Source organism: Procambarus clarkii, chromosome 63 (genome assembly GCF_040958095.1).
Source record: "Procambarus clarkii isolate CNS0578487 chromosome 63, FALCON_Pclarkii_2.0, whole genome shotgun sequence".
NCBI classification, from domain to species: Eukaryota; Metazoa; Arthropoda; class Malacostraca; order Decapoda; family Cambaridae; genus Procambarus; species Procambarus clarkii.
The window spans coordinates 870,559-892,378 of NC_091212.1; positions in this window are offsets into that span (position 1 = coordinate 870,559).

Sequence of the window (21,820 nt, forward strand, 5' to 3'; positions counted from 1 at the left end):
GGTTAGGTAATAATTGTAATTACGAAGCTATAAGATGCTTATCTTAAGATACTAACAAGGTTAGGTAAGGTCGGTGTTTTCTATGAATCTTTTTAAGGGTATCTTATGTTAAGTATGTCACCTATGCACATATTTAATAAGTCAATATTGACTTATTAAATTTGCGAGAACGGGTTGTATTATTCAGTAGTTCAACCGCTCGTACGTCTGGGTGGTTATGCCAAGGCCATCCAAGACATTGTTGTAGATCAAATACCATTTGACCTAAATATTAAGGGTCTATACCAGCAAATTCGCCAGGACCAAGGTCCATTATTCAGCCAACTTCCTTGGAGGACATGAAATTAAATTGGCTGACAACCAGTTAATGTCTGACCGCCTTAATAATGCAAATCTACTAGTAGGAGCAGACCATTACTACCAGTTCATCACTGGACATGTAAAACGATTGGGCATGAATATGCCCCAATCTGCAGGTGGCTACTTACTGACAGGTAAACTTTTCAACCTGAAGAAGCCTATGCCTGCCAACAATAACAGAAATTAATCAGCAGTAAATTAATTCTCCAGCAACAAGCTAAATGAGAAACACAGCTGAGTAATAGACCCAGATTGAGCCTGGTTAAATTAGTATTCACCGAGATGTTTCATAGTTCTCAGTGGAAAATCAGTGGTCTGTTACCTAAACAGGTACATGTCACAGCGATCAAGTCATTGAATCCACTGCAGACCTAGAATTATTCTCGACAAGTAATAATTGACCACACTCAGTGTCCCTAGGTAATTAATTATATTAGGCCCTAGAATCTAGCACTCCCTAGGTAATCAATAATATTAGGCTAGAGAATCTAGCACCCAATGTACCCAGCATTTCATGAATTTAACAGTAACACGAAGTCATCAAGAGGCTTCTATACCAGCAAATTCACCAGGACCAAGGTCCATTATGCCTGCGCTTAAGGTATGCCAAGAAAACCTTATTTATTCAACATTTTCTGCACTAGAAACTAGTGAATATATTTGCATCAAATTTTGTTTGAGCTGTTTTTCTTTCGTTTTTAATTATTATTGTAGGAGCGCAGAATGAGCAAAATTGCAAACTTACCAATATGTAAGTGAACCTACAGAGAACTAATGAACTGTGAAACGTTTAGGTTGGGAAAATGTTACAAATTATCTTCAAATAGGATTAATCGTAGCAATAATTAAATTTCCAGCAACCTTAGGTTTCCCATTGTTTAATATATTACCATTAAACCATAAGCATTGTAACCTAAAATGCTTAATGAGCTCAATACAGCTCACCCGAGAGTTAGCGTAATAAGTGAGCGCCTTGTTGTTCATAATGATGTTTTAATGCTGTAATGCTACCCGCGCAGATTCAACTTGCTCACCCTTGAATCTTCCATAGATTCTGTGCTCAGTTATCCCTCAAGAAGGATACTGCACTATTCAACTTGAGCAGATTCAACTTGCTCACCTATGAACTAATGTGAAATTCGAGCACACCTATGCTCATTGTGTTAACATGCAACTATTTTTGCTCACCCATAATATAAGCCGAGTAGAACCCACTACTAATAAATAATTTAGTTAGATTACGTGTTTGTTCAGTCTCTAGAGGGCTATAGCATTGAAGCCTAACGAAATCATACCCTAGCAGATCAATGTTCATCATTTAATTAGAGTGATACTACTAAGAATTAGTAAGTTGTCACAATTAGTTTAATCTTCTACTTAGGTAGATTTGGGAAAATTCATCCATCCATTTAGGTAGGTATTAGGGACATTATTTTGTCAACTGAGTACCAGCCTAGTCTGTGTTCACTATTAATTACAAATGACTATTTATAGAGATTGATTTAATAAAATGAATTTCTCATCTAAAGTTGAGGATGTGTTAATGAGTTTTTCAGTGACTAGCCTGTGAGCTGTAATTCAATTAGCTACAAGTCAGAATGACTAAGCTACTAATCTCACTGTCGACTCAGAGTCTTCCTTGATTTTTAATGAATAACCTATTAAATTCTCTAATATTACATTACCTTTAGTTAGTTCGAAACTTAGATATACAATTAGTGTTAAATGACTACTGCACTGTAGTGTAAATTTAAGCCATATTTAGTTCTGCTTCAGTGCAGATATTTACACATTTGAGTTTGAGGTGATCGTGATGCTCAGTGATGTGTTATTGTCTAGTAACTCTACAGTTACAAGTCACAGCGACCATAGACAGTGACCTTGCTATAGTATCGAAGTCTCCTTCATCTTTAATGACCCAATGATTAATATTCTTTAATTACTGTATAACAATGTAGATTACAACTTATACACCAATGCCATTGTTACGACCCTTGACCTCTGGGTATGGTTCCTCTGTTGCAGTTGTTCAAAAAATATATAATAATATGGCCTTGCCTACTAAAGTGTCTAGGGTAAATAACTCAACTGCTTACTCAATGAAGCAATATTTATTTATATATTTATTTATTATTTATTTATTATAATCTTTAAAATACTTAAAATAAGGGTAACAAAGAACATACAAATATATAAATGGAAATACAGTCAGCCAGAAATATTATTGCACCAGAAAACAATAAAACAATATCATTATATAAGCACCGATCACTACTTTACAACTTAAATGGATAGATGGGTATGCACATAATGCTTTAACCAGAAAATCAACTATGTTACTAAACAATAGACAAATACCACAGACTTAACTCCACAACATATCCACGCCAGCCAGCTCCACCTATGTGACTGGCGTTGCTCGAGCATGCACAGTATGGTGTCTACAAGGTACCAACTGAAACCCACATGAAACCACTAAATACTCTGCTATCATAGAATAATACTAAAGAACATAATTATAACTAACTTATATGCTTATAACACTGCTAAGGTGTAAAAGAAATTAAGTACAATAAATAAACAGGAATAATTACAGGGGTGAATCAGTGACCATAGCTTGATACACAGCACGCATACTGGAACATCCCAAATATGGTCATCCCCCCATGAGACGCCACGGTCTCCCCCTACAGGAATGGACATGCAATAGCATTTACAAATATTACATACAGGCACACCACAGCATGCTACATTTAAATTAAACATATACATACTGGAACACAACTGGATACAATGTTTTATTTAAATAACTGAGGAAAGAAATAATGGACATACATATTTACCATGATAATCGTTAAAATCAAATATATGGATTCGTAACAGCCATCTGTTCTTCAGAATATTTTCTGAGTTTGCAGAACAATTCAGCAACTAAGTAATGGAATTATTACACGTCACAGCGACCCTAGTTGTTGAGTTTACTGTAAGCTCTAGAGAGTTCTTGATTACAGATACCTTAATTATTCAACATTTCAATATTTTATTCGTGTTAACTTGAGATGATTTCGGGGCTTTAATGTCCCCGCGGCCCGGTCCTTGACCAGGCCTCCACCCCCAGGAAGCAGCCCGTGACAGCTGACTAACACCCAGGTACCTATTTTATTGCTAGGTAACAGGGGCATAGTGAAAGAAACTCTGTCCTTTGTTTCTCGCCGGCGCCCGGGATCGAACCCGGGACCACAGGATCACAAATCCAGCGTGCTGTCCGCTCGGCCGACCGGCTCCCATAATGACTTGTACATGTCACGCCTGTACAACAGATTCGAGACATTCGTTACTAACGTAGTAATTTACTAATCCATAATATAACATCAGAATGGGTACGTCTGTACTCAGTGAACTGCGACCCGAGATTTCCTCCCCCGGAGTTATGTTGGAAATTTTCCAACACTAATGCATCATTTCTTGTATAATAATACATCATCATTGAATAAACCATAGTAATTAATAACACGACTAATTTGTAGAATTAATAAAAAATTAATGTTTCCATTGTAAGGCCATATTGCCAGATTCTTCAGAATATGAAACAGAGTCCAGTTAATTACGTTCCTTTACTAAGGATAATATTATATTTTTTGTTTATTTACATAACATATTATTGCTTACTGAACTCGTTCATTTAGGTGTAATAACAACTGCAGTGGAAATTATTATAGTATTAAACGATTTATATAATATTTCTTAATGCAGTCTTAATAAACTGACTTGCATTGTGCAAAATATATTGCATCTTAATACATTTATTAGTGACATAAACACTTGTTACAATTCCTTACTTTCTCTGATTAATTATAAGTAAGTAAAAATAATTTACGCTCGAGAATACTTTGATGCGTTCTGCGCATGCATATCGCAGCCAAGGAATGAGACGCCATTCCTACTCGGATGCCATTAGCAACGTGCAACAGAGAACAACGTCTCGATCTTCTTAATTGTCTTTAATTTTCCCTCCTACAACCACGAGAGCGGTGCCACGTTAATTGGCACATCACGGCAGTGTCCAAGGAACTAATCATTACTCCAACCCACAATTGACGTCTTATCACGGCAGCTGAAGACGAGGGACTTGGAATCGTTCCTTAATCAACGGACATTTGGCCCGGCAACTAAGGTTTCTATTTGTATTATTGTGCGTACATACTACACATCGATATTTGCCGTTTGGCTGAGAAATTGACATCAAAATCCAGTACGTGTGCTCTCTACCCGTGTTCCGTAATTTGTATAGGAATAAATGTTGCCCTAATATTTGTAGAAGAATTCTACAGTGAGAGATATATCAATCATGATTCTTGTGGAAGAATTCCACATTATTAAATGTGTCTGTAGTTACTCAGGTAGAAGATTTCAACAACGTAATTGCGTTCCAGCTCCCGGGTCCACGTCAAGTGAGGTGCTAGGCTTCCCCACCTTCACGTGCAACAATTTGTCCGATGCAATACGTCGTCAGTGAAGTGTGGCAACTGATTTCATCTCTCTCAATTTAGAGCTAAGCTGTCAATGTTGTTTGTAGATAAATAACCCTATAGCTGTAATGATCTCCTAATGAGATCAATATTACTAACCCATTGCTTTAGTAATATATTAATCTATATTATTGTAGTATCTTGAGGCACATTCGCCTGTAATTACTATTACCTAATTCATTCAATATTCATTTACTTTCATTTAAATCAAATCAAATGTTTATTCAGGTAAAGTACATACATACAAGGTGAGATACAAACATTGATGGATTTATAGATAGAGCTAGTAAATACAATGCCTAAAGCCACTATTACGCAAAGCGTTTCGGGCAGTGAATGAATTAATTCAGTGAACAAACCAGCACTGAAATAATGCTTGGGATATATTAATCTTTTTACATGTAACCCCTCATTTTGGGTGAGAGGATTTGAGTCATAATACAGTAACTTTAATAATCAATGCATTATTAATTAAAACTTCCATAGGACACTAGTTCAGGGAGTAAAATATCAAACCACTTGCTCTTCCCTGTTTTTCACTTTTTCTCAAAAAGTGGTGGTCCTTCGCAAGCTATCGAAAGTAATATTAATTTAAATGATTTACGTGAGTCAAGTTTTCCCACACCAAGACCATCCCTAGCAAGATGAGGAGCGGAGACTGGCCAAGACCATCCACAGCAAGGTGAGGAGCGGAGACTGGCCAAGACCATCCACAGCAAGGTGAGAAGTGAAAACTGGCCAAGACCATTCCCATCAAGGTGAGGAGCAGAGACTGGCCAAGACCATCACCAGCAAAGTGAGGAGCGGAGACTGGCCAAGACCATCCACAGCAAGATGAGCAGCGGAGACTGGCTAAGACCATCCACAGCAAGGTTAGGAGCGGAGACTGACCAAGACCATCCACAGCAAGGTGAGGAGCGGAGACTGGCCAAGACCATCCACAGCAAGGTGAGGAGCGGAGACTGGCCAAGACCATCCACAGCAAGGTGAGAAGTGAAAACTGGCCAAGACCATTCCCATCAAGGTGAGGAGCAGAGACTGGCCAAGACCATCACCAGCAAGGTGAGGAGCGGAGACTGGCCAAGACCATCCACAGCAAGATGAGCAGCGGAGACTGGCTAAGACCATCCACAGCAAGGTTAGGAGCGGAGACTGACCAAGACCATCCACAGCAAGGTGAGCAGCGGAGACTGGCCAAGACCATCCACAGCAAGGTTAGGAGCGGAGACTGGCCAAGACCATCCACAGCAGGGTGAGAAGCGGAGACTGTCGAAGACCTTCCATAGCAAGGTTAGGAGCGGAGACTGGCCAAGACCATCCACAGCAGGGTGAGCAGCGGAGACTGGCCAAGACCATCCACAGCAAGGTTAGGAGCGGAGACTGGCCAAGACCATCCACAGCAGGGTGAGGAGCGGAGACTGGCGAAGACCTTCCACAGGAAGGTTAGGAGCGGAGACTGGCGAAGACCTTCCACAGGAAGGTTAGGAGCGGGGACTGTTTGAAATTTCCAACACTGATACATTACTATTGAATCATAATACATCACTATTGCATACTAAGTACAGTAACTATTAACTCTACTAACTGTAGTGCTAACATAAGTTAATATTTCTTTATCTGTGCATTTATTATTGAAATTTTCATGACATCGAGAAGCAGGATTGCTTCAGATAATGTCTATCTAAACATATTTATTGCCAATATGTTAGAGTACGAATATGGTTCTCTAATTTTATCAGTATTCCGTACAATAATTAACTACGAATAATATTACTCCTAATGATGCAACAACCGAGAGTTATTAACTAAGATTATCACTAAATAACAGTTTTATCTGTTACATACGAATGCTATGGAGGAAATAGAAATTTTCTCCATTTCTCGATTAACACCATTTAACGAGAATATAGACATTATTTAATTCCCTACAATTGCAACCCTGTTCTCATTAAATCATTACATAAAGTTATTATGCGGAAAGAATCTTCTGTTAGTTACTAAATTCTTTTGCGAATGCGTGAGGAGGGTTGAGGGAGACGGAGGCGTGAAGACGCCACTTCCACTTCGGATTTGGAGCTGACTAGCGACGCCATCAAAGTACAACGAGCGTCCAGGGAGAGTCGAATTTCCATCAATTCTACGATAGGCCCTTGCAGTTAATCGGCCTAGGAGCGTGCAATTGCTCCAGTAGCAAACTAAGGATTGCTTCGGTGAACGACCAGCAGGTTAAGTGCTCTAGTAGTTGTCATATTATGAGATTTCTCTATAATTGTTACTGTGCACTGTCCATCGTCATGCCACATGACCTCCCCAAACAACAAGTACGTCCACAAGGAATTAATTCTATTCCTTCTATTGAATAGTGATGACACAAGATATTTGGTGTAAACAATTGGTACATTTAATTGGAATTTCAGCTTGTGTTGAAAGCGGCCGTGGTCTCCTCACTTTCCCACGCCACGCTCGGGCACACGTGTTACAGCAAGTACCAGACGACGCCATCACACCTCTACCTCTCCGTTCACTATCACAGCTAAGCAGCTGAATCCTTTTTCCAGTTATTTTTCTTTCATTAAGTGACGTTGATAATTAATCACCAGTCAGGAATATTTCCTTTATATGATTTGAGACATCTAGTACAATTTGATAGCCTCATGAAATTTAAATGAGAATTATTTCTTGTTTAACTATCATAAAATATTCTTGTTACTAACCAATTTATTTAAAGTTTATTTGTAACTTAACTTAGTAATAATAGTAACTTAGTAATTAATAGTAACTTAGTAATAATAACTAATTTTATTCGAGGAAGAACCAGCCTCGATGAAGCGTACTGGGAGTATTGTACTTCTGGTATTAACCCCCCATTTTGTGAAGGACGGAAAGTTTATTCTCGAACATTAATTTATTATACAGTTCATTAAGGTTTAAAGATGAACACTTAATAGTTCCATTATCCATAGGCACTGGTATTTCAGTCCTTATCTATTATTCCTTTATCTGTTTCCCTTTTCAGTAAAAATAGGGTGGTCCTTCGATTAATTTAAATTAATCTATTAATTAAACATCAATCCATAAATAGAGAGTAAGCTTTCTTCCCAACATAGACTGGCCAAGACTATCCACAGCAAGGTGAGGAGCGGTGACTGGCCAAGACTATCCACAGCAAGGTGAGGAGCGGAGACTGGCCAAGACTATCCACAGCAAGGTGAGGAGCGGTGACTGGCCAAGACTATCCACAGCAAGGTGAGGAGCGGAGACTGGCCAAGACTATCCACAGCAAGGTGAGGAGCGGAGACTGGCCAAGACTATCCACAGCAAGGTGAGGAGCGGTGACTGGCCAAGACTATCCACAGCAAGGTGAGGAGCGGAGACTGGCCAAGACTATCCACAGCAAGGTGAGGAGCGGAGACTGGCCAAGACTATCCACAGCAAGGTGAGGAGCGGAGACTGGTCAAGACCATCCACAGCAAGGTGAGGAGCGGAGACTGGCCAAGACCATCCACAGCAAGGTGAGGAGCGGAGACTGGCCAAGACCATACACAGCAAGGTGAGGAGCGGAGACTGACCAAGACCATCCACAGCAAGGTGAGGAGCGGAGACTGGCCAAGACCATCCACAGCAAGGTGAGGAGCGGTGACTGGCCAAGACTATCCACAGCAAGGTGAGGAGCGGTGACTGGCCAAGACCATCCACAGCAAGGTGAGGAGCGGAGACTGGCCAAGACCATCCACAGCAAGGTGAGGAGCGGAGACTGGCCAAGACCATCCACAGCAAGGTGAGGAGCGGAGACTGGCCAAGACCATCCACAGCAAGGTGAGGAGCGGAGACTGGCCAAGACCATCCACAGCAAGGTGAGGAGCGGAGACTGGCCAAGACCATCCACAGCAAGGTGAGGAGCGGTGACTGGCCAAGACCATCCACAGCAAGGTGAGGAGCGGAGACTGGCCAAGACCATCCACAGCAAGGTGGAGAGCTGGTCAAGATAGACATGCCCCTAGGAAGGAGAGCAGCGGAGAAGGTCTAGGTGGTCCTCCTGCAAGATAATGTGTAGAGACGGGCCCGATGCTCCCCCAGTAAAGTGAGAAGTGCCAAACCGTACCCTATACCCATCGGGTAGAATGCCCCCTGTAAGTGCCGTAAACTCAGAACCACTTGTCCAGTTTCCTGAAACAAAGAAAATGATCAAGTATTAACAAGTTGCCAGTGATGAAGATGCGTGCTGCTGATGATGACGATACGGGAGAGGCATTAAACATGAGGACCTGGGCTGAGGTAGACATATGAGAGGCATTAAACATGAGGACCTGGGCTGAGGTAGACATATGAGAGGCATTAAACATGAAGGACCTGGGCTGAGGTAGACATATGAGAGGCATTAAACATGAGGACCTGGGCTGAGGTAGACATATGAGAGGCATTAAACATGAAGACCTGGGCTGAGGTAGACATATGAGAGGCAATTAAACATGAGGACCTGGGCTGAGATAGACACATGAGAGGCATTAAACATGAGGACCTGGGCTGAGGTAGACACATGAGAGGCATTAAACATGAGGACCTGGGCTGAGGTAGACATATGAGAGGCATTAAACATGAAGACCTGGGCTGAGGTAGACATATGAGAGGCATTAAACATGAGGACCTGGGCTGAGATAGACACATGAGAGGCATTAAACATGAGGACCTGGGCTGAGGTAGACATATGAGAGGCATTAAACATGAGGACCTGGGCTGAGGTAGACATATGAGAGGCATTAAACATGAGGACCTGGGCTGAGGTAGACATATGAGAGGCATTAAACATGAGGACCTGGGCTGAGGTAGACATATGAGAGGCATTAAACATGAGGACCTGGGCTGAGGTAGACATATGAGAGGCATTAAACATGAAGACCTGGGCTGAGGTAGACATATGAGAGGCATTAAACATGAGGACCTGGGCTGAGATAGACACATGAGAGGCATTAAACATGAGGACCTGGGCTGAGGTAGACATATGAGAGACATTAAACATGATGGCCTGGGCTGAGATATACATCTGAGAGGCATTAAACATGAGGACCTGGGCTGAGGTAGACATATGAGAGACATTAAACATGATGACCTGGGCTGAGATAGACATATGAGAGGCATTAAACATGAGGACCTGGGCTGAGATAGACATATGAGAGACATTAAACATGAGGACCTGGGCTGAGATAGACATATGAGAGGCATTAAACATGAGGACCTGGGCTGAGGTAGACATATGAGAGACATTAAACATGATGGCCTTGGCTGAGGTAGACATATGAGAGACATTAAACATGATGACCTGGACTGAGATAGACATATGAGAGGCATTAAACATGATGACCTGGGCTGAGATAGACATATGAGAGGCATTAAACATGAGGACCTGGGCTGAGATAGATATATGAGAGGTATTAAACATGATGACCTGGGCTGAGATAGATATATGAGAGACATTAAACATGAGGACCTGGGCTGAGATAGACATATGAGAGGCATTAAACATGATGACCTGGGCTGAGGTAGACATATGAGAGGCATTAAACATGAGGACCTGGGCTGAGATAGACATATGAGAGACATTAAACATGAGGACCTGGGCTGAGATAGACATATGAGAGGCATTAAACATGAGGACCTGGGCTGAGGTAGACATATGAGAGACATTAAACATGATGGCCTGGGCTGAGGTAGACATATGAGAGACATTAAACATGATGACCTGGGCTGAGATAGACATATGAGAGACATTAAACATGAGGACCTGGGCTGAGATAGACATATAAGAGACATTAAACATGAGGACCTGGGCTGAGGTAGACATATGAGAGACATTAAACATGATGGCCTGGGCTGAGGTAGACATATGAGAGACATTAAACATGATGACCTGGGCTGAGATAGACATATGAGAGACATTAAACATGAGGACCTGGGTTGAGATAGACATATGAGAGGCATTAAACATGAGGACCTGGGCTGAGATAGACATATGAGAGACATTAAACATGAGGACCTGGGCTGAGATAGACATATGAGAGGCATTAAATATGAGGACCTGGGCTGAGGTAGACATATGAGAGGCATTAAACATGAAGACCTGGGCTGAGGTAGACATATGAGAGGCAATAAACATGAGGACCTGGGCTGAGATAGACACATGAGAGGCATTAAACATGAGGACCTGGGCTGAGGTAGACATATGAGAGGCATTAAACATGAGGACCTGGGCTGAGGTAGACATATGAGAGGCATTAAACATGAAGACCTGGGCTGAGGTAGACATATGAGAGGCATTAAACATGAGGACCTGGGCTGAGATAGACACATGAGAGGCATTAAACATGAGGACCTGGGCTGAGGTAGACATATGAGAGGCATTAAACATGAGGACCTGGGCTGAGGTAGACATATGAGAGGCATTAAACATGAGGACCTGGGCTGAGGTAGACATATGAGAGGCATTAAACATGAGGACCTGGGCTGAGGTAGACATATGAGAGGCATTAAACATGAGGACCTGGGCTGAGGTAGACATATGAGAGGCATTAAACATGAAGACCTGGGCTGAGGTAGACATATGAGAGGCATTAAACATGAGGACCTGGGCTGAGATAGACACATGAGAGGCATTAAACATGAGGACCTGGGCTGAGGTAGACATATGAGAGACATTAAACATGATGGCCTGGGCTGAGATATACATCTGAGAGGCATTAAACATGAGGACCTGGGCTGAGGTAGACATATGAGAGACATTAAACATGATGACCTGGGCTGAGATAGACATATGAGAGGCATTAAACATGAGGACCTGGGCTGAGATAGACATATGAGAGACATTAAACATGAGGACCTGGGCTGAGATAGACATATGAGAGGCATTAAACATGAGGACCTGGGCTGAGGTAGACATATGAGAGACATTAAACATGATGGCCTTGGCTGAGGTAGACATATGAGAGACATTAAACATGATGACCTGGACTGAGATAGACATATGAGAGGCATTAAACATGATGACCTGGGCTGAGATAGACATATGAGAGGCATTAAACATGAGGACCTGGGCTGAGATAGATATATGAGAGGTATTAAACATGATGACCTGGGCTGAGATAGATATATGAGAGACATTAAACATGAGGACCTGGGCTGAGATAGACATATGAGAGGCATTAAACATGATGACCTGGGCTGAGGTAGACATATGAGAGGCATTAAACATGAGGACCTGGGCTGAGATAGACATATGAGAGACATTAAACATGAGGACCTGGGCTGAGATAGACATATGAGAGGCATTAAACATGAGGACCTGGGCTGAGGTAGACATATGAGAGACATTAAACATGATGGCCTGGGCTGAGGTAGACATATGAGAGACATTAAACATGATGACCTGGGCTGAGATAGACATATGAGAGACATTAAACATGAGGACCTGGGCTGAGATAGACATATAAGAGACATTAAACATGAGGACCTGGGCTGAGGTAGACATATGAGAGACATTAAACATGATGGCCTGGGCTGAGGTAGACATATGAGAGACATTAAACATGATGACCTGGGCTGAGATAGACATATGAGAGACATTAAACATGAGGACCTGGGTTGAGATAGACATATGAGAGGCATTAAACATGAGGACCTGGGCTGAGATAGACATATGAGAGACATTAAACATGAGGACCTGGGCTGAGATAGACATATGAGAGGCATTAAATATGAGGACCTGGGCTGAGGTAGACATATGAGAGACATTAAACATGATGACCAGGGCTGAGATAGACATATGAGAGACATTAAACATGATGACCTGGGCTGAGGTAGACATATGAGAGACATTAAACATGATGGCCTGGGCTGAGGTAGACATATGAGAGACATTAAACATGATGACCTGGGCTGAGGTAGACATATGAGAGGCATTAAACATGATGGTCTGGGCTGAGGTAGACATATGAGAGGCATTAAACATGATGGCCTGGGCTGAGGTAGACATATGAGAGACATTAAACATGATGACCTGGGCTGAGATAGACATATGAGAGACATTAAACATGAGGACCTGGGCTGAAATAGACATATGAGAGGCATTAAACATGATGACCTGGGCTGAGGTAGACATATGAGAGACATTAAACATGAGGACCTGGGCTGAGATAGACATATGAGAGACATTAAACATGAGGACCTGGGCTGAGATAGACATATGAGAGGCATTAAACATGAGGACCTGGGCTGAGGTAGACATATGAGAGACATTAAACATGATGGCCTGGGCTGAGGTAGACATATGAGAGACATTAAACATGATGACCTGGGCTGAGATAGACATATGAGAGACATTAAACATGAGGACCTGGGCTGAGATAGACATATGAGAGGCATTAAACAAGAGGACCTGGGCTGAGGTAGACATATGAGAGACATTAAACATGATGGCCTGGGCTGAGGTAGACATATGAGAGACATTAAACATGATGACCTGGACTGAGATAGACATATGAGAGGCATTAAACATGATGACCTGGGCTGAGATAGACATATGAGAGGCATTAAACATGAGGACCTGGGCTGAGATAGACATATAATGAGAGGTATTAAACATGATGACCTGGACTGAGATAGATATATGAGAGACATTAAACATGAGGACCTGGGCTGAGATAGACATATGAGAGGCATTAAACATGATGACCTGGGCTGAGGTAGACATATGAGAGGCATTAAACATGAGGACCTGGGCTGAGGTAGACATATGAGAGACATTAAACATGATGACCTGGGCTGAGGTAGACATATGAGAGACATTAAACATGATGACCTGGACTGAGATAGACATATGAGAGGCATTAAACATGATGACCTGGGCTGAGATAGACATATGAGAGGCATTAAACATGAGGACCTGGGCTGAGATAGACATATGAGAGGTATTAAACATGATGACCTGGGCTGAGATAGATATATGAGAGACATTAAACATGAGGACCTGGGCTGAGATAGACATATGAGAGGCATTAAACATGATGACCTGGGCTGAGGTAGACATATGAGAGGCATTAAACATGAGGACCTGGGCTGAGATAGACATATGAGAGACATTAAACATGAGGACCTGGGCTGAGATAGACATATGAGAGGCATTAAACATGAGGACCTGGGCTGAGGTAGACATATGAGAGACATTAAACATGATGGCCTGGGCTGAGGTAGACATATGAGAGACATTAAACATGATGACCTGGGCTGAGATAGACATATGAGAGACATTAAACATGAGGACCTGGGCTGAGATAGACATATGAGAGGCATTAAACATGAGGACCTGGGCTGAGGTAGACATATGAGAGACATTAAACATGATGGCCTGGGCCGAAGTAGACATATGAGAGACATTAAACATGATGACCAGGGCTGAGATAGACATATGAGAGGCATTAAACATGAGGACCTGGGCTGAGATAGACATATGAGAGGCATTAAACATGGGGACCTGGGCTGAGGTAGACATATGAGAGACATTAAACATGATGACCTGGGCTGAGATAGACATATGAGAGGCATTAAACATGAGGACCTGGGCTGCGATAGACATATGAGAGACATTAAACATGAGGACCTGGGCTGAGATAGACATATGAGAGGCATTAAACATGAGGACCTGGGCTGAGGTAGACATATGAGAGACATTAAACATGATGGCCTTGGCTGAGGTAGACATATGAGAGACATTAAACATGATGACCTGGACTGAGATAGACATATGAGAGGCATTAAACATGATGACCTGGGCTGAGATAGACATATGAGAGGCATTAAACATGAGGACCTGGGCTGAGATAGATATATGAGAGGTATTAAACATGATGACCTGGGCTGAGATAGATATATGAGAGACATTAAACATGAGGACCTGGGCTGAGATAGACATATGAGAGGCATTAAACATGATGACCTGGGCTGAGGTAGACATATGAGAGGCATTAAACATGAGGACCTGGGCTGAGATAGACATATGAGAGACATTAAACATGAGGACCTGGGCTGAGATAGACATATGAGAGGCATTAAACATGAGGACCTGGGCTGAGGTAGACATATGAGAGACATTAAACATGATGGCCTGGGCTGAGGTAGACATATGAGAGACATTAAACATGATGACCTGGGCTGAGATAGACATATGAGAGACATTAAACATGAGGACCTGGGCTGAGATAGACATATGAGAGACATTAAACATGAGGACCTGGGCTGAGGTAGACATATGAGAGACATTAAACATGATGGCCTGGGCTGAGGTAGACATATGAGAGACATTAAACATGATGACCTGGGCTGAGATAGACATATGAGAGACATTAAACATGAGGACCTGGGTTGAGATAGACATATGAGAGGCATTAAACATGAGGACCTGGGCTGAGATAGACATATGAGAGACATTAAACATGAGGACCTGGGCTGAGATAGACATATGAGAGGCATTAAATATGAGGACCTGGGCTGAGGTAGACATATGAGAGACATTAAACATGATGACCAGGGCTGAGATAGACATATGAGAGACATTAAACATGATGACCTGGGCTGAGGTAGACATATGAGAGACATTAAACATGATGGCCTGGGCTGAGGTAGACATATGAGAGACATTAAACATGATGACCTGGGCTGAGGTAGACATATGAGAGGCATTAAACATGATGGTCTGGGCTGAGGTAGACATATGAGAGGCATTAAACATGATGGCCTGGGCTGAGGTAGACATATGAGAGACATTAAACATGATGACCTGGGCTGAGATAGACATATGAGAGACATTAAACATGAGGACCTGGGCTGAAATAGACATATGAGAGGCATTAAACATGATGACCTGGGCTGAGGTAGACATATGAGAGACATTAAACATGAGGACCTGGGCTGAGATAGACATATGAGAGACATTAAACATGAGGACCTGGGCTGAGATAGACATATGAGAGGCATTAAACATGAGGACCTGGGCTGAGGTAGACATATGAGAGACATTAAACATGATGGCCTGGGCTGAGGTAGACATATGAGAGACATTAAACATGATGACCTGGGCTGAGATAGACATATGAGAGACATTAAACATGAGGACCTGGGCTGAGATAGACATATGAGAGGCATTAAACAAGAGGACCTGGGCTGAGGTAGACATATGAGAGACATTAAACATGATGGCCTGGGCTGAGGTAGACATATGAGAGACATTAAACATGATGACCTGGACTGAGATAGACATATGAGAGGCATTAAACATGATGACCTGGGCTGAGATAGACATATGAGAGGCATTAAACATGAGGACCTGGGCTGAGATAGACATATAATGAGAGGTATTAAACATGATGACCTGGACTGAGATAGATATATGAGAGACATTAAACATGAGGACCTGGGCTGAGATAGACATATGAGAGGCATTAAACATGATGACCTGGGCTGAGGTAGACATATGAGAGGCATTAAACATGAGGACCTGGGCTGAGGTAGACATATGAGAGACATTAAACATGATGACCTGGGCTGAGGTAGACATATGAGAGACATTAAACATGATGACCTGGACTGAGATAGACATATGAGAGGCATTAAACATGATGACCTGGGCTGAGATAGACATATGAGAGGCATTAAACATGAGGACCTGGGCTGAGATAGACATATGAGAGGTATTAAACATGATGACCTGGGCTGAGATAGATATATGAGAGACATTAAACATGAGGACCTGGGCTGAGATAGACATATGAGAGGCATTAAACATGATGACCTGGGCTGAGGTAGACATATGAGAGGCATTAAACATGAGGACCTGGGCTGAGATAGACATATGAGAGACATTAAACATGAGGACCTGGGCTGAGATAGACATATGAGAGGCATTAAACATGAGGACCTGGGCTGAGGTAGACATATGAGAGACATTAAACATGATGGCCTGGGCTGAGGTAGACATATGAGAGACATTAAACATGATGACCTGGGCTGAGATAGACATATGAGAGACATTAAACATGAGGACCTGGGCTGAGATAGACATATGAGAGGCATTAAACATGAGGACCTGGGCTGAGGTAGACATATGAGAGACATTAAACATGATGGCCTGGGCCGAAGTAGACATATGAGAGACATTAAACATGATGACCAGGGCTGAGATAGACATATGAGAGGCATTAAACATGAGGACCTGGGCTGAGATAGACATATGAGAGGCATTAAACATGGGGACCTGGGCTGAGGTAGACATATGAGAGACATTAAACATGATGGCCTGGGCTGAGGTAGACATATGAGAGACATTAAACATGATGACCTGGGCTGAGATAGACATATGAGAGACATTAAACATGATGGCCTGGGCTGAGATAGACATATGAGAGGCATTAAATATGAGGACCTGGGCTGAGGTAGACATATGAGAGACATTAAACATGATGACCAGGGCTGAGATAGACATATGAGAGACATTAAACATGATGACCTGGGCTGAGGTAGACATATGAGAGACATTAAACATGATGGCCTGGGCTGAGGTAGACATATGAGAGACATTAAACATGATGACCTGGGCTGAGGTAGACATATGAGAGGCATTAAACATGATGGTCTGGGCTGAGGTAGACATATGAGAGGCATTAAACATGATGGCCTGGGCTGAGGTAGACATATGAGAGACATTAAACATGATGACCTGGGCTGAGATAGACATATGAGAGACATTAAACATGAGGACCTGGGCTGAGATAGACATAGGAGAGGCATTAAACATGATGACCTGGGCTGAGGTAGACATATGAGAGACATTAAACATGAGGACCTGGGCTGAGATAGACATATGAGAGACATTAAACATGAGGACCTGGGCTGAGATAGACATATGAGAGGCATTAAACATGAGGACCTGGGCTGAGGTAGACATATGAGAGACATTAAACATGATGGCCTGGGCTGAGGTAGACATATGAGAGACATTAAACATGATGACCTGGGCTGAGATAGACATATGAGAGACATTAAACATGAGGACCTGGGCTGAGATAGACATATGAGAGGCATTAAACATGAGGACCTGGGCTGAGGTAGACATATGAGAGACATTAAACATGATGGCCTGGGCTGAGGTAGACATATGAGAGACATTAAACATGATGACCTGGACTGAGATAGACATATGAGAGGCATTAAACATGATGACCTGGGCTGAGATAGACATATGAGAGGCATTAAACATGAGGACCTGGGCTGAGATAGACATATGAGAGGTATTAAACATGATGACCTGGGCTGAGATAGATATATGAGAGACATTAAACATGAGGACCTGGGCTGAGATAGACATATGAGAGGCATTAAACATGATGACCTGGGCTGAGGTAGACATATGAGAGGCATTAAACATGAGGACCTGGGCTGAGATAGACATATGAGAGACATTAAACATGAGGACCTGGGCTGAGATAGACATATGAGAGGCATTAAACATGAGGACCTGGGCTGAGGTAGACATATGAGAGACATTAAACATGATGGCCTGGGCTGAGGTAGACATATGAGAGACATTAAACATGATGACTTGGGCTGAGATAGACATATGAGAGACATTAAACATGAGGACCTGGGCTGAGATAGACATATGAGAGGCATTAAACATGAGGACCTGGGCTGAGGTAGACATATGAGAGACATTAAACATGATGGCCTGGGCCGAAGTAGACATATGAGAGACATTAAACATGATGACCAGGGCTGAGATAGACATATGAGAGGCATTAAACATGAGGACCTGGGCTGAGATAGACATATGAGAGGCATTAAACATGAGGACCTGGGCTGAGATAGACATATGAGAGACATTAAACATGAGGACCTGGGCTGAGATAGACATATGAGAGGCATTAAATATGAGGACCTGGGCTGAGGTAGACATATGAGAGACATTAAACATGATGACCAGGGCTGAGATAGACATATGAGAGACATTAAACATGATGACCTGGGCTGAGGTAGACATATGAGAGACATTAAACATGATGGCCTGGGCTGAGGTAGACATATGAGAGACATTAAACATGATGACCTGGGCTGAGGTAGACATATGAGAGGCATTAAACATGATGGTCTGGGCTGAGGTAGACATATGAGAGGCATTAAACATGATGGCCTGGGCTGAGGTAGACATATGAGAGACATTAAACATGATGACCTGGGCTGAGATAGACATATGAGAGACATTAAACATGAGGACCTGGGCTGAGATAGACATATGAGAGGCATTAAACATGATGACCTGGGCTGAGGTAGACATATGAGAGACATTAAACATGAGGACCTGGGCTGAGATAGACATATGAGAGACATTAAACATGTGGACCTGGGCTGAGATAGACATATGAGAGGCATTAAACATGAGGACCTGGGCTGAGGTAGACATTTGAGAGACATTAAACATGATGGCCTGGGCTGAGGTAGACATATGAGAGACATTAAACATGATGACCTGGGCTGAGATAGACATATGAGAGACATTAAACATGAGGACCTGGGCTGAGATAGACATATGAGAGGCATTAAACATGAGGACCTGGGCTGAGGTAGACATATGAGAGACATTAAACATGATGGCCTGGGCCGAGGTAGACATATGAGAGACATTAAACATGATGACCAGGGCTGAGATAGACATATGAGAGGCATTAAACATGAGGACCTGGGCTGAGATAGACATATGAGAGGCATTAAACATGAGGACCTGGGCTGAGGTAGACATATGAGAGACATTAAACATGATGGCCTGGGCTGAGGTAGACATATGAGAGACATTAAACATGATGACCTGGGCTGAGATAGACATATGAGAGACATTAAACATGAGGACCTGGGCTGAGATAGACATATGAGAGGCATTAAACATGAGGACCTGGGCTGAGGTAGACATATGAGAGACATTAAACATGATGGCCTGGGCCGAGGTAGACATATGAGAGACATTAAACATGATGACCAGGGCTGAGATAGACATATGAGAGGCATTAAACATGATGACCTGGGCTGAGGTAGACATATGAGAGACATTAAACATGATGGCCTGGGCTGAGGTAGACATATGAGAGACATTAAACATGATGACCTGGGCTGAGGTTGACATATGAGAGGCATTAAACATGATTGTCTGGGCTGAGGTAGACATGTGAGAGGCATTAAACATGATGACCTGGGCTGAGATAGACATATGAGAGGCATTAAACATGATGACCTGGGCTGAGATAGACATATGAGAGGCATTAAACATGATGACCTGGGCTGAGGTAGACATATGAGAGACATTAAACATGATGGCCTGGGCTGAGGTAGACATATGAGAGACATTAAACATGATGACCTGGGCTGAGGTAGACATATGAGAGACATTAAACATGATGGCCTGGGCTGAGGTAGACATATGAGAGACATTAAACATGATGACCTGGGCTGAGGTAGACATATGAGAGACATTAAACATGATGACCTGGGCTGAGGTAGACATATGAGAGACATTAAACATGATGGCCTGGGCTGAGGTAGACATATGAGAGACATTAAACATGATGGCCTGGGGTGAGGTAGACATATGAGAGACATTAAACATGATGACCTGGGCTGAGGTAGACATATGAGAGACATTAAACATGATGGCCTGGGCTGAGGTAGACATATGAGAGACATTAAACATGATGGCCTGGGCTGAGGTAGACATATGAGAGACATTAAACATGATGACCTGGGCTGAGGTAGACATATGAGAGGCATTAAACATGATGACCTGGGCTGAGATAGACATATGAGAGGCATTACACATGATGACCTGGGCTGAGATAGACATATGAGAGGCATTAAACATGATGCATTAAACATGATGACCTGGGCTGAGGTAGACATATGAGAGACATTAAACATGATGACCTGGGCTGAGGTAGACATATGAGAGACATTAAACATGATGGCCTGGGCTGAGGTAGACATATGAGAGACATTAAACATGATGACCTGGGCTGAGGTAGACATATGAGAGACATTAAACATGAGGATCTGGGGTTTGGGGTAACAATGGAGAAGACCAAGTGGCGCCCATGAGAGGCTACTCCTCACACCCATTCACAAGCCCTTATACTTGTCCACCCATGGCAACAACCTTGCCCCACTCACTAGCCCATATACTTGTCCAACCATGGCAACAACCTTGCCCCACTCACAACCCCATATACTTGTCCACCTATGGCAACAACCTTGCCCCACTCACTAGCCCATATACTTGTCCAACCATGGCAACAACCTTGCCCCACTCACAAGCCCATATACTCTGGTACAGTATACCATGCCATGTCCACCCATGGCAACAACCTTGACCCACTCACAACCCCATTTACTTGTCCACCCATGGCAACAACCTTGCCCCACTTACAAGTCCATATACTTGTCCACCCATGGCAACAACCTTGCCCCACTCACAAGCCCATATACATATCCACCCATGGCAACAACCTTGCCCCACTCACTAGCCCATATACTTGTCCAACCATGGCAACAACCTTGCCCCACTCACAAGCCCATATACATGTCCACCCATGGCAACAACCTTGCCCCACTCACTAGCCCATATACATGTCCACCCATGGCAACAACCTTGCCCCACTCACAAGCCCATATACATGTCCACCCATGGCAACAACCTTGCCCCACTCACTAGCCCATATACTTGTCCACCCATGGCAACAACCTTGCCCCACTCACAAGCCCATATACTTGTCCACCCATGGCAACAACCTTGCCCCACTCACAAGCCCATATACTTGTCCACCCATGGCAACATCAGTGCTGGAGTGTGGGAC